General features: G+C 41.8%; 1 protein-coding gene across 1 annotated transcript in view; it reads left to right on the forward strand.

Moving 5' to 3' along the window:
• LOC123761449 (high-affinity choline transporter 1-like) overlaps positions 1 to 14,672 on the forward strand; it is a 1,078,813-nt gene that overhangs the window by 292,411 nt on the left and 771,730 nt on the right. The gene's annotated exons all lie outside the window — the stretch shown is intronic.

Consider the following 14,672-nt stretch of genomic DNA (forward strand, 5'->3'; position numbering starts at 1 on the left):
GGTTCATGACTCTTGTATGGTCACTATGACAGTGGTTCATGACTCTTGTGTGGTCACTATGACAGTGGTTCATGACTCTTGTGTGGACACTGTGACAGGTTAGAGGTTCATGACTCTTGTGTGGTCACTATGACAGGTTAGTGGTTCATGACTCTTGTATGGTCACTGTGACAGGTTAGTGGTTCATGACTCTTGTGTGGTCACTATGACAGGTTAGTGGTTGATGACTCTTGTATGGTCACTATGACAGGTTAGTGGTTCATGACTCTTGTATGGTCACTGTGACAGGTTAGTGGTTCATGACTCTTGTGTGGTCACTTTGACAGTGGTTCATGACTCTTGTGTGGACACTATGACAGGTTCGTGGTTCATGGCTCTTGTGTGGTCACTATGACAGTGGTTCATGACTCTTATATGGTCACTATGACAGGTTAGTGGTTTATGACAGTTGTGTGGTCACTATGATAGTGGTTCATGACTCTTGTATGGTCACTATGACAGGTTAGTGGTTCATGACTCTTGTGTGGTTACTGTGACAGTGGTTCATGACTCTTGTATGGTCACTGTGACAGGTTAGTGGTTCATGACTCTTGTGGGGTCACTGTGACAGTGGTTCATTACTCTTGTATGGTCACTCTGACAGGTTAGTGGTTCATGACTCTTGTCTGGTCACTATGACAGGTTAGTGGTTATGACTCTTGTGTGGTCACTATGACAGGTTAGTGGTTCATGACTCTTGTGTGGTCACTATGACAGGTTAGTGGTTCATGACTCTTGTATGGTCACTGTGACAGGTTAGTGGTTCATGACTCTTGTGTGGTCACTATGACAGGTTAGTGGTTCATGACTCTTGTATGGTCACTATGACAGGTTAGTAGTTCTTGACTCTTGTGTGGTCACTATGACAGTGGTTCATGACTCTTCTGTGGACACTATGACAGGTTCGTGGTTCATGACTCTTGTGTGGTCACTATGACAGGTTAGTGGTTCATGACTCTTGTGTGGTCACTGTGACAGTGGTTCATGACTCTTGTATGGTCACTATGACAGGTTAGTGGTTCATGACTCTTGTGAGGTCACTGTGACAGTGGTTCATGACTCTTATATGGTCACTATGACAGGTTAGTGGTTCATGACGCTAGTCTGGTCACTATGACAGGTTAGTGGTTATGACTCTTGTGTGGTCACTATGACAGGTTAGTGGTTCATGACTCTTGTGTGGTCACTATGACAGTAGTTCATGACTCTTATGTGGTCACTATGACAGGTTAGTGGTTCATGACTCTTGTGTGGTCACTATGACAGGTTAGTGGTTCATGACTCTTGTGTGGTCACTATGACAGGTTAGTGGTTCATGACTCTTGTATGGTCACTGTGACAGGTTAGTGGTTCATGACTCTTGTGTGGTCACTATGACAGGTTAGTGGTTGATGACTCTTGTATGGTCACTATGACAGGTTAGTGGTTGATGACTATTGTGTGGTCACTATGACAGGTTAGTGGTTCATGACTCTTGTATGGTCACTGTGACAGGTTAGTGGTTCATGACTCTTGTGTGGTCACTGTGACAGTGGTTCATGACTCTTGTGTGGACACTATGACTGGTTCGTGGTTCATGACTCTTGTGTGGTCACTATGACAGTGGTTCATGACTCTTATATGGTCACTATAACAGGTTAGTGGTTCATGACAGTTGTGTGGTCACTATGACAGTGGTTCATGTCTCTTGTATCGTCACTATGACAGGTTAGTGGTTCATGACTCTTGTGTGGTCACTATGACCGGTTATTGGTTCATGACTCTTGTGTGGTCACTGTGACAGTGGTTTATGACTCTTGTATGGTCACTATGACAGGTTAGTGGTTCATGACTCTTGTGTGGTTACTGTGACAGTGGTTCATGACTCTTGTATGGTCACTGTGACAGGTTAGTGGTTCATGACTCTTGTGGGGTCACTGTGACAGTGGTTCATTACTCTTGTATGGTCACTATGACAGGTTAGTGGTTCATGACTCTTGTCTGGTCACTATGACAGGTTAGTGGTTATGACTCTTGTGTGGTCACTATGACAGGTTAGTGGTTCATGACTCTTGTGTGGTCACTATGACAGGTTAGTGGTTCATGACTCTTGTATGGTCACTATGACAGGTTAGTAGTTCTTGACTCTTGTGTGGTCACTATGACAGTGGTTCATGACTCTTCTGTGGACACTATGACAGGTTCGTGGTTCATGACTCTTGTGTGGTCACTATGACAGGTTAGTGGTTCATGACTCTTGTGTGGTCACTGTGACAGTGGTTCATGACTCTTGTATGGTCACTATGACAGGTTAGTGGTTCATGACTCTTGTGTGGTCACTGTGACAGTGGTTCATGACTCTTATATGGTCACTATGACAGGTTAGTGGTTCATGACGCTTGTCTGGTCACTATGACAGGTTAGTGGTTATGACTCTTGTGTGGTCACTATGACAGCTTAGTGGTTCATGACTCTTGTGTGGTCACTATGACAGTAGTTCATGACTCTTATGTGGCCACTATGACAGGTTAGTGGTTCATGACTCTTGTATGGTCACTATGACTGGTTAGTGTTTCATGACTCTTGTGTGGTCACTATGACAGGTTAGTGGTTCATGACTCTTGTGTGGTCACTATGACAGGTTAGTGGTTGATGACTCTTGTGTGGTCACTATGACAGGTTAGTGGTTCATGACTCTTGTATGGTCACTGTGACAGGTTAGTGGTTCATGACTCTTGTGTGGTCACTATGACAGTTGTTCATGACTCTTGTGTGAACACTATGACAGGTTCGTGGTTCATGACTCTTGTGTGGTCACTATGACAGTGGTTCATGACTCTTATATGGTCACTATGACAGGTTAGTGGTTCATGACAGTTGTGTAGTCACTATGACAGTGGATCATGTCTCTTGTATCGTCACTATGATAGGTTAGTGGTTCATTACTCTTGTGTGGTCACTATGACAGGTTAGTGGTTCATGACTCTTGTGTGGTCACTGTGACAGTGGTTCATGACTCTTGTATGGTCACTATGACAGGTTAGTAGTTCATGACTCTTGTGTGGTCACTGTGACAGTGGTTCATGACTCTTGTATGGTCACTATGACGGTTAGTGGTTCATGACTCTTGTGGGGTCACTGTGACAGTGGTTCATGACTCTTGTATGGTCACTATGACAGGTTAGTGGATCATGACTCTTGTCTGGTCACTATAACAGTTTAGTGGTTATGACTCTTGTGTGGTCACTATGACAGGTTAGTGGTTCATGACTCTTGTGTGGTCACTATGACAGGTTAGTGGTTCATGACTCTTGTGTGGTCACTATGACAGGTTAGTGGTTCATGACTCTTGTATGGTCACTATGACAGTTGTTCATGACTCTTGAGTGGTCACTGTGACAGTGGTTCATGGCTCTTGTATGGTCACTATGATAGGTTAGTGGTTCATGACTCTTGTATGGTCACTATGACAGGTTAGTGGTTCATGACTCTTGTATGGTCACTATTGTCGGAAAATCCGACACCATTTAATATCATACAGACAGATAAGAGCTGTGTTGTATAAACAAGTTACCCATAGAAAACGTAACTTGTAGTGGAATTACCGTCTAAAGAAAACGGGATATCATCACCACATACTATTATAATTCACCAGCTATTCTGCTGGGAATTATTCTTAAATACATTAGTCTTTGGACTTTACCATCATAAAAACATCTTATATAAATTAACTTAATTATCAATATTAAAGTAGAGTAAATGTGACCCTTCTATCACTTTCTGAAATCTGGACAAAGTAGGCCAGGCGTCAGTGGGGAAGGAGGGCAGCCATTGTTGTTATACGAGACCAGAGGCTCACACAGGAGCAAATTCGGCTCCTGTTAATTTTACTTGGACGTAGTGTTATGGAAACCAGAAGTGTACCATTGTCAACACGCTGTCTACAAATTCAAGTTAAGTGTCTATCCGAAACCCGTTTATCATTCATTTATGGCCATTAATGTCAGGATATAGGGTGACCCGGTTAGATCGCGAAATCGCCTCAAACTAAAGGTAATTAAGCCAGGTCTTCATGTTCCATGTACTGTATAGTGTTTTCTCTGATATACTTGTCATATATAGGATTCTGGCTTCACAGCTAGCGCACTTTTGACAGGTCAAGACGAGGATGCAAGATTTGTGCACCAGTTACTGGGTGATATGGAAGCTACCTCAAAGAGGATAATTTGGTGTCTACACCCTAGTTATACCTGGTGGACTAACCTGCTGTACTATAAGATAAGGAACCTCTTCAATGTATGTAGTTACTGTAGTTTGATTGGCTGCATATATATTAATTTAATAACCCCCCCTAATGTGTAGAGGATCGATTTGTGAGATTAAGAGATTATTGCAGAAATACAGTCCACTTATCATTATACAAATTGCTATCGAAGTATATAAATTAACGTAAATATAAATTCATATAAATCAAATAAATATAAATCTCACAGGTCGGTTCCCACATTATTTGGTCATCTTCGAACCGGATGACGGATTATTTGATCCTTTGAACCCACATTTGGTCATCTTAGTACCGGATGAACCAGTTAACCAGTGGATTCATTAAATATACTAGTGCAGTGTGATTTAAACAAAGGCCAGCCAGTCATAGACAGCGGCGTTGCCTCGTGGGAGCTCAGGAGCCTCCCTCAGCCCAGTTCAGCTTCGTCAGCGGTTTCATGCACACCCACAGATATTTGGTGGCGTGTTATTTCGTGAAATGACAGCGCTAATATAGAATCCAGCCAAATTAGTGACTGTGTCTTCGCGAGATTGTTCACGGATTTCGTGGTGTTACATTTCGCGAGAGATTATCTACGAATTTTGTGGACTTTATTTCGCGAGGTCACTAATAATATTTAATACTTCTAGATAATATTAGAAGTTTCATAGAGGCAATTAAGAGGCTATTATCAATAATTGTGTATATTATTTCTCCAAAATAGAGAATCATTTAATATACTGCACTAGTGTTCACAGTATAATATTTACTAATTGCCAACCCACAACAGGGTAGGATATTAACCATTGACTAGTTGAATTATTATCGTTCATCCTAGTCCCATTATTACCATAGTCAGTTGTACTATATTGAATAACCTAACACCATTAATGAATGGTCCAGACCCTATTTTGGGTGTAATTTTATCAACTCGAATTGAGTTGTATATATAATAATTTACTTATGATCATTACACCTTTGAGTGATTAATTAGTGTCTCTACCATCCTAGGGTGATATAGAAGAGCTAACCTAAAGGTACTTCCAGTGACACTGGTTTATCACTCAAATCATTAGTGTGTATGATTGTATATATATATATAATGTGTATTAATTTTAAGTGCTAACCTCTAGTAGAGGTAGGATTATTGCCTAGTGAGTGCAGAATTTACCCTAGGCTACCATTAGTACTTGCTCACAATTTATGAGCCAGTGGTGCCCAATTAACAAGTCACCATGACTAATCCACAGAAAGCAAAGCGTGCTTTAATATCAAGCAAACGCCAACTAACAAGAGATCTCAACCAATATGAACAGTTGTTATATGAGCCTGTAATTAATTATCGTCGGTTGAAAATACCACTGTTGCAGATTCAAACCCAATTGCATATATTGAAAGCAAATAGGAAATCTTACCAAAATCAGGTCCACGACGACGACGACGACATAGTAGTTGAAGATGTGGAACCATTCCTGTCTGACCTAGCACAATATGAAGAAGAAACTCAAGCCAGGTTGGAACATTTACACAGGATAATTGAATCAGAACAAATAGCAAGTACATCAAATAAAGTAGATAATGTTATGGATGATCTGGATCTTTTTGAGAATAAATGTAAAGCCAGATTAGATCCTTTAATCAACAAGGATAAAGCTTCACCCAGTAAAGCTTCACCCACTACAGCTTCACCCAATAATATACCACCAGAAATTAAGCAGTTTTCAGACAATTTATCCACAGTCTCTGTGGATTCTGAAAACCCAATACCTGAAGCTACTAAGTTAACATGCCTCCAAACTAGAGGTGAAGCTGAACCAGTAGTAGAAAATGTAAATGAAAATAGCGACAGCACTAATTTCCCAGTCCAGCCTCCTAGGAATAATGCTGGCAATGAGAAAACTGTCATACATCTAGTACTACAGTTGCTGGATTTACCTCAACCTGATCAGACTGCTGACTCATTACAATCCTTCAGCATGGAGTTTGAGTCACTACTAAGAACATTCAGACTTAAGGTTGATATAACTACTAGTGAATGGATGACCAAAGTAGTCCTTCAACGAAAATTGTCCAGCGATATACTAGATGAATTATATGCACATCAACATAACACCATCCTGACAGTACAGGACATCACTGAAGGTTTACATTCCATCATAAACAAACGACGAGCAAATGAGGAAGTTAAAGCCTCTTGCAAGCCTTCAGAAATAGAAAATAATAGTCAATTAAAGGGTACAACAACCACCCCAAATAAACATCAACCAATTACTCAAACATCAAGTTGCAGAAAATCTGACAATGCAGCAGCAACCTCCAAGCCTACTGTTACTAGTTCACCCAAACCGGTAACTTCCAAACGTGCAGTAGGCTGGGGGACTTGTATGTTCTGCAAAAAGAAACATTCAACATACTGTTGTGCTAATTATCCAACCAGAGACACTCGTATGGAGCGACTCCAGGAATTAGGGAGATGTGCAAGGTGTCTCAAGTCACACAACATAGACTATTGTGATACCCAATTCAACACCTGCAACAGGTGTAGAAGAGGTAGGCACCATGCAGCACTGTGCAAATATACGAAATTAACGTATTCAAGACCCAAGGTGGAAGATAGCATTCCCACCACAGTACAGTACTGCAAGGTGCAACAAACAAAGAGTGTCCATTCGGCAAAGTCTAAAGGTAATACGACTTTGCCTACTGCCCAAATTACCATCCTGAATAAGAGGGCCAAGGTCCATACCCGTGGGTTGTTTGACCAAGGATTCCAAAGAACATATATCACTAAAAAGCTGGCAGATGAACTACAATTAAGGCCTGTAGCCCAGATGTCATTCAACATCTCAGGGTTTGTAACAGATGCAGGACCTCAAGTCTACCAGGTGGTACAACCATCAGTACGCTTAGGCAGGTACGTCTGTCGAGTACAAGCCATTGTGGTGGACAAAATACCAGTAGACCTACAAGTTCAAGGTCTGAGAGCAACAGCCAAATTCCTGAGAAATAGAGGAATAAAATTGGCAGATAATATTAAGTCTGATCACCTCACCGACTTCGGTCTCCTTGTAGGGACAGACTATTGTCATCGATTCATCGGTAGCCCTACTAAATATCAGGGCATAACCATGTTAAACTCTGCAGGAGGTAAATTACTCTCAGGCCCAGTATCAAGCCTGAGGAGACCTATGACTGCAGATAAACAATACCAGTAGAAATCTAAATTTGTCAGCTGATTATATTTCTCCAGTAGCATTATACTAAGGAGATTACAGCTGACTATACCAACAGAAGTTGATGTTAGTATCATCATTTAAAGCTGGAGATGAGTTCATGAGGCCTCAGTGGCAAATCAGTGAACAGTAGCCTAAAACAGCTACAAGTCACTGCGACCAATGTCACTGAACCCACTGCAGTCTCAGAACCATACTTTACTTTAATGATGAGCTATTCAATCTTCTGAATCAATTAACTAAATTAAACCCTAATAAATTTGATGACTGATTTGATACATTTATTATTTAATCAAGATGTATTCCATGGGCCTCAGTGTTTATATATCAGTGACCAGTTACCTGAAGAAACTTCAAGTTATATCTAATGTCACTGATCTCACTGCAGTCCCTGAATCATACTTGACTGTAGTACTTGATCACATCCAGTCTTCTGGGTTAAATAATAAGTAATAAGGCTTGAATATTAGCCTTTCAAGAGTTAAGAGGGAAATGAAATCGCATTAGACTTCTAACCCCTGCAACTCTAGTACGGGACATCCGTCCTGTACGAACAGACACACAAATGTGTGATTACTAACAACTAACATCAAATTAATCTAATAATTCGAAGGAGGAGTATCGGTGTTCGTCTGTTCTAATCAGGACTTCGACCCGTGAGCAGCCCCCTGGGGAATTATGTCGGAAAATCCGACACCATTTAATATCATACAGACAGATAAGAGCTGTGTTGTATAAACAAGTTACCCATAGAAAACGTAACTTGTAGTGGAATTACCGTCTAAAGAAAACGGGATATCATCACCACATACTATTATAATTCACCAGCTATTCTGCTGGGAATTATTCTTAAATACATTAGTCTTTGGACTTTACCATCATAAAAACATCTGATATAAATTAACTTAATTATCAATATTAAAGTAGAGTAAATGTGACCCTTCTATCACTTTCTGAAATCTGGACAAAGTAGGCCAGGCGTCAGTGGGGAAGGAGGGCAGCCATTGTTGTTATACGAGACCAGAGGCTCACACAGGAGCAAATTCGGCTCCTGTTAATTTTACTTGGACGTAGTGTTATGGAAACCAGAAGTGTACCATTGTCAACACGCTATCTACAAATTCAAGTTAAGTGTCTATCCGAAACCCGTTTATCATTCATTTATGGCCATTAATGTCAGGATATAGGGTGACCCGGTTAGATCGCGAAATCGCCTCAAACTAAAGGTAATTAAGCCAGGTCTTCATGTTCCATGTACTGTATAGTGTTTTCTCTGATATACTTGTCATATATAGGATTCTGGCTTCACAGCTAGCGCACTTTTGACAGGTCAAGACGAGGATGCAAGATTTGTGCACCAGTTACTGGGTGATATGGAAGCTACCTCAAAGAGGATAATTTGGTGTCTACACCCTAGTTATACCTGGTGGACTAACCTGCTGTACTATAAGATAAGGAACCTCTTCAATGTATGTAGTTACTGTAGTTTGATTGGCTGCATATATATTAATTTAATAACCCCCCCTAATGTGTAGAGGATCGATTTGTGAGATTAAGAGATTATTGCAGAAATACAGTCCACTTATCATTATACAAATTGCTATCGAAGTATATAAATTAACGTAAATATAAATTCATATAAATCAAATAAATATAAATCTCACAGGTCGGTTCCCACAACTATGACAGGGGTTCATGACTCTTGTGTGGTCACAGTGACAGTTGTTCATGACTCTTGTATGGTCACTATGATAGGTTAGTGGTTCATGACTCTTGTATGGTTACTGTGACAGGTTAGTGGTTCATGATTCTTGTGTGGTCACTGTGACAGTGGTTCATGACTCTTGTATGGTCATTATGACAGGTTAGTAGTTCATGACTCTTGTGTGGTCACTGTGACAGTAGTTCATGACTCTTGTGTGGTCACTGTGACAGTGGTTCATGACTCTTGTATGGACAATGTGACAGTGGTTCATGACTCTTATGTGGTCACTATGACAGGGGTTCATGACTCTTGTGTGGTCACTATGACAGTGGTTCATGACTCTTGTGTGGTCACTATAACAGTGGTTCATGACTCTTGTGTGGTCACTATGACAGTGGTTCAAGACTCTTGTATGGTCACTATGACAGGTTAGTGGTTCATGACTCTTGTGTGGTCACTATGACAGTGGTTCATGACTCTTGTGTGGTCACTATAACAGTGGTTCATGACTCTTGTGTGGTCACTATGACAGTGGTTCAAGACTCTTGTATGGTCACTGTGACAGGTTAGTGGTTCATGAATCTTGTGTGATCACTATGACAGGTTAGTGGTTCTTTACTCTTGTATGGTCACTATGACAGGTTAGTGGTTCTTGACTCCTGTGTGGTCACTATGACAGTGGTTCATGACTCTTCTGTGGACACTATGACAGGTTCGTGGTTCATGACTCTTGTGTGGTCACTGTGATAGTGGTTCTTGACTCTTGTATGGTCGCTATGACAGGTTAGTGGTTCATGACTCTTGTGTGGTCACTGTGACAGTGGTTCATGACTCTTATATGGTCACTATGACAGGTTAGTGGTTCATGACTGTTGTCTGGTCACTCTGATAGGTTAGTGGATATGACTCTTGTGTGGTCACTATGACAGGTTAGTGGTTCATGACTCTTGTGTGGTCAGTATGGCAGTGGTTCATGACTCTTGTGTGGTCACTATGGCAGTGGTTCATGACTCTTGTGTGGTCACTATGACAGTGGTTCATAACTCTTGTTTGGTCACTATGACAGTGGGTCATGACTCTTGTGTGGTCACTGTGACAGTGGTTCATGACTCTTGTATTGTCATATGATAGGTTAGTGGTTCATGACTTTTGCATTATCACTATGACAGGTTAGTGGTTCATGACTCTTGTATGGTCACTATGACAGGTTAGTGGTTCATGACTCTTGTGTGGTCACTGTGACAGTGGTTCATGACTCTATTATGATCACTATGACAGGTTAGTGGTTCATGACTCTTGTGTGGTCACTGTGACAGTAGTTCATGACTCTTGTGTGGTCACTGTGACAGTAGTTCATGACTCTTGTGTGGTCACTGTGACAGTGGTTCATGACTCTTATATGGTCACTATGACAGGTTTGTGGTTCATTACAGTTGTGTAGTCACTATGACAGTGGTTCATGACTCTTGTATGGTCACTATGACAGGTTAATTGTTCATGACTCTTCCATGGTCACTATGACAGGTTAGCGGTTCGTGACTCTTCTGTGGTCACTATGACAGGTTAGTGGTTCATGACTCTTGTGTGGTCACTATGACAGGTTAGTGGTTCATGACTCTTGTGTGGTCACTATGAGAGGTTAGTGGTTCATGACTCTTGTATGGCCACTGTGACAGGCTAGTGGTTCATGACTCTTGTGTGGTCACTATGGCAGTGGTTCATGACTCTTGTGTGGCCACTATGACAGGTTAGTGGTTCATGACTCTTGTGTGGTCACTATGACAGGTTAGTTGTTCTTGACTCCTGTGTGGTCACTATGACAGTGGTTCATGACTCTTCTGTGGACACTATGACAGGTTCGTGGTTCATGACTCTTGTGTGGTCACTGTGATAGTGGTTATTGACTCTTATATGGTCACTATGACAGGTTAGTGGTTCATGACTCTTGTCTGGTCACTCTGATAGGTTAGTGGTTATGACTCTTGTGTGGTCACTATGACAGGTTAGTGGTTCATGAGTCTTGTGTGGTCACTATGACAGGTTAGTGGTTCATGACTCTTGTGTGGTCACTATGACAGGTTAGTGGTTCATGACTCTTGTGTGGTCACTATGGCAGTGGTTCATGACTCTTGTGTGGTCACTATGACAGTGGTTCATAACTCTTGTTTGGTCACTATGACAGTGGGTCATGACTCTTGTGTGGTCACTGTGACAGTGGTTCATGACTCTTATGTGGTCACTGTGACAGTAGTTCATGACTCTTGTGTGGTCACTGTGACAGTAGTTCATGACTCTTGTGTGGTCACTGTGACAGTGGTTCATGACTCTTATATGGTCACTATGACAGGTTTGTGGTTCATTACAGTTGTGTAGTCACTATGACAGTGGTTCATGACTCTTGTATGGTCACTATGACAGGTTAATTGTTCATGACTCTTCCATGGTCACTATGACAGGTTAGCGGTTCGTGACTCTTGTGTGGTCACTATGACAGGTTAGTGGTTCATGACTCTTGTGTAGTCGCTATGACAGGTAAGTGGTTCATGACTCTTGTGTGGTCACTATGAGAGGTTAGTGGTTCATGACTCTTGTATGGTCACTGTGACAGGTTAGTGGTTCATGACTCTTGTGTGGTCACTATGGCAGTGGTTGATGACTCTTGTGTGGTCACTATGACAGGTTAGTGGTTCATAACTCTTGTATGGTCACTATGACAGTGGTTCATGACTCTTGTGTGGTCACTGTGACAGTGGTTCATGACTCTTGTATGGTAACTATGATAGGTTAGTGGTTCATGACTCTTGTATGGTCACTATGACAGGTTAGTGGTTCATGACTCTCTTATGGTCACTATGACAGGGGTTCATGACTCTTGTGTGGTCACTGTGACAGTGGTTCATGACTCTTGTATGGTCACTATGATAGGTTAGTGGTTCATGACTCTTGCATGGTTACTGTGACAGGTTAGTGGTTCATGACTCTGGTGTGGTCACTGTGTCAGTGGTTCATGAATCTTGTATGGTCACTATGACAGGTTAGTAGATCATGACTCTTGTGTGGTCACTGTGACAGTGGTTCATGACTCTTGTGTGGTCACTGTGACAGTGGTTCATGACTCTTATATGGTCAATGTGACAGTGGTTCATGACTCTTATGTGGTCACTGTGACAGGGGTTCATCACTCTTGTGTGGTCACTATGACAGTGGTTCATGACTCTTGTGTGGTCACTATGACAGTGGTTCATGACTCTTGTATGGTCACTATGACAGGTTAGTGGTTCATGACTCTTGTGTGGTCACTATGACAGTGGTTCATGACTCTTGTGTGGTCACTGTGACAGGTTAGTGGTTCATGACTCTTGTGTGGTCACTATGACAGGTTAGTGGTTCATGACTCCTGTATGGTCACTGTGACAGGTTAGTGGTTCATGATTCTTGTGTGGTCACCATGACAGGTTAGTGGTTGATGACTCTTGTATGGTCACTATGATAGGTTAGTGGTTGATGACTCTTGTGTGGTCACTATGACAGGTTAGTGGTTCATGACTCTTGTATGGTCACTGTTACAGGTTAGTGGTTCATGACTCTTGTGTGGTCACTGTGACAGTGGTTCATGACTCTTGTGTGGACACTATGACAGGTTCGTGGTTCATGACTCTTGTGTGGTCACTATGACAGTGGTTCATGACTCTTATATGGTCACTATGACAGGTTAGTGGTTCATGACTGTTGTCTGGTCACTCTGATAGGTTAGTGGATATGACTCTTGTGTGGTCACTATGACAGGTTAGTGGTTCATGACTCTTGTGTGGTCAGTATGGCAGTGGTTCATGACTCTTGTGTGGTCACTATGGCAGTGGTTCATGACTCTTGTGTGGTCACTATGACAGTGGTTCATAACTCTTGTTTGGTCACTATGACAGTGGGTCATGACTCTTGTGTGGTCACTGTGACAGTGGTTCATGACTCTTGTATTGTCATATGATAGGTTAGTGGTTCATGACTTTTGCATTATCACTATGACAGGTTAGTGGTTCATGACTCTTGTATGGTCACTATGACAGGTTAGTGGTTCATGACTCTTGTGTCGTCACTGTGGCAGTGGTTCATGACTCTTGTATGGTCACTATGATAGGTTAGTGGTTCATGACTCTTGTATGGTTACTGTGACAGGTTAGTGGTTCATGACTCTTGTGTGGTCACTGTGACAGTGGTTCATGACTCTTGTATGATCACTATGACAGGTTAGTGGTTCATGACTCTTGTGTGGTCACTGTGACAGTAGTTCATGACTCTTGTGTGGTCACTGTGACAGTAGTTCATGACTCTTGTGTGGTCACTGTGACAGTGGTTCATGACTCTTATATGGTCACTATGACAGGTTTGTGGTTCATTACAGTTGTGTAGTCACTATGACAGTGGTTCATGACTCTTGTATGGTCACTATGACAGGTTAGTGGTTCATGACTCTTGTGTGGTCACTATGACAGTAGTTCATGACTCTTATGTGGTCACTATGACAGGTTAGTGGTTCATGACTCTTGTGTGGTCACTATGACAGGTTAGTGGTTCATGACTCTTGTATAGTCACTATGACAGTTGTTCATGACTCTTGTGTGGTCACTGTGACAGTGGTTCATGGCTCTTGTATGGTCACTATGATAGGTTAGTTGTTCATGACTTTTGTATGGTCACTATGACAGGTTAGTGGTTCATGACTCTTGTATGGTCACTATGACAGGGGTTCATGACTCTTGTGTGGTCACAGTGACAGTTGTTCATGACTCTTGTATGGTCACTATGATAGGTTAGTGGTTCATGACTCTTGTATGGTTACTGTTACAGGTTAGTGGTTCATGAATCTTGTGTGGTCACTGAGACAGTGGTTCATGACTCTTGTATGGTCATTATGACAGGTTAGTAGTTCATGACTCTTGTGTGGTCACTGTGACAGTAGTTCATGACTCTTGTGTGGTCACTGTGACAGTGGTTCATGACTCTTGTATGGTCAATGTGACAGTGGTTCATGACTCTTATGTTGTCACTATGACAGGGGTTCATGACTCTTGTGTGGTCACTATGACAGTGGTTCATGACTCTTGTGTGGTCACTATAACAGTGGTTCATGACTCTTGTGTGGTCACTATGACAGTGGTTCATGACTCTTGTATGGTCACTATGACAGGTTAGTGGTTCTTGACTCCTGTGTGGTCACTATGACAGTGGTTCATGACTCTTCTGTGGACACTATGACAGGTTCGTGGTTCATGTCTCTTGTGTGGTCACTGTGATAGTGGTTCTTGACTCTTGTATGGTCGCTATGACAGGTTAGTGGTTCATGACTCTTGTGTGGTCACTGTGACAGTGGTTCATGACTCTTATATGGTCACTATGACAGGTTAGTGGTTCATGACTGTTGTCTGGTCACTCTGATAGGTTAGTGGATATGACT

This window comes from Procambarus clarkii, chromosome 7 (assembly GCF_040958095.1).
Source record: "Procambarus clarkii isolate CNS0578487 chromosome 7, FALCON_Pclarkii_2.0, whole genome shotgun sequence".
In the NCBI taxonomy this organism is placed as follows: Eukaryota; Metazoa; Arthropoda; class Malacostraca; order Decapoda; family Cambaridae; genus Procambarus; species Procambarus clarkii.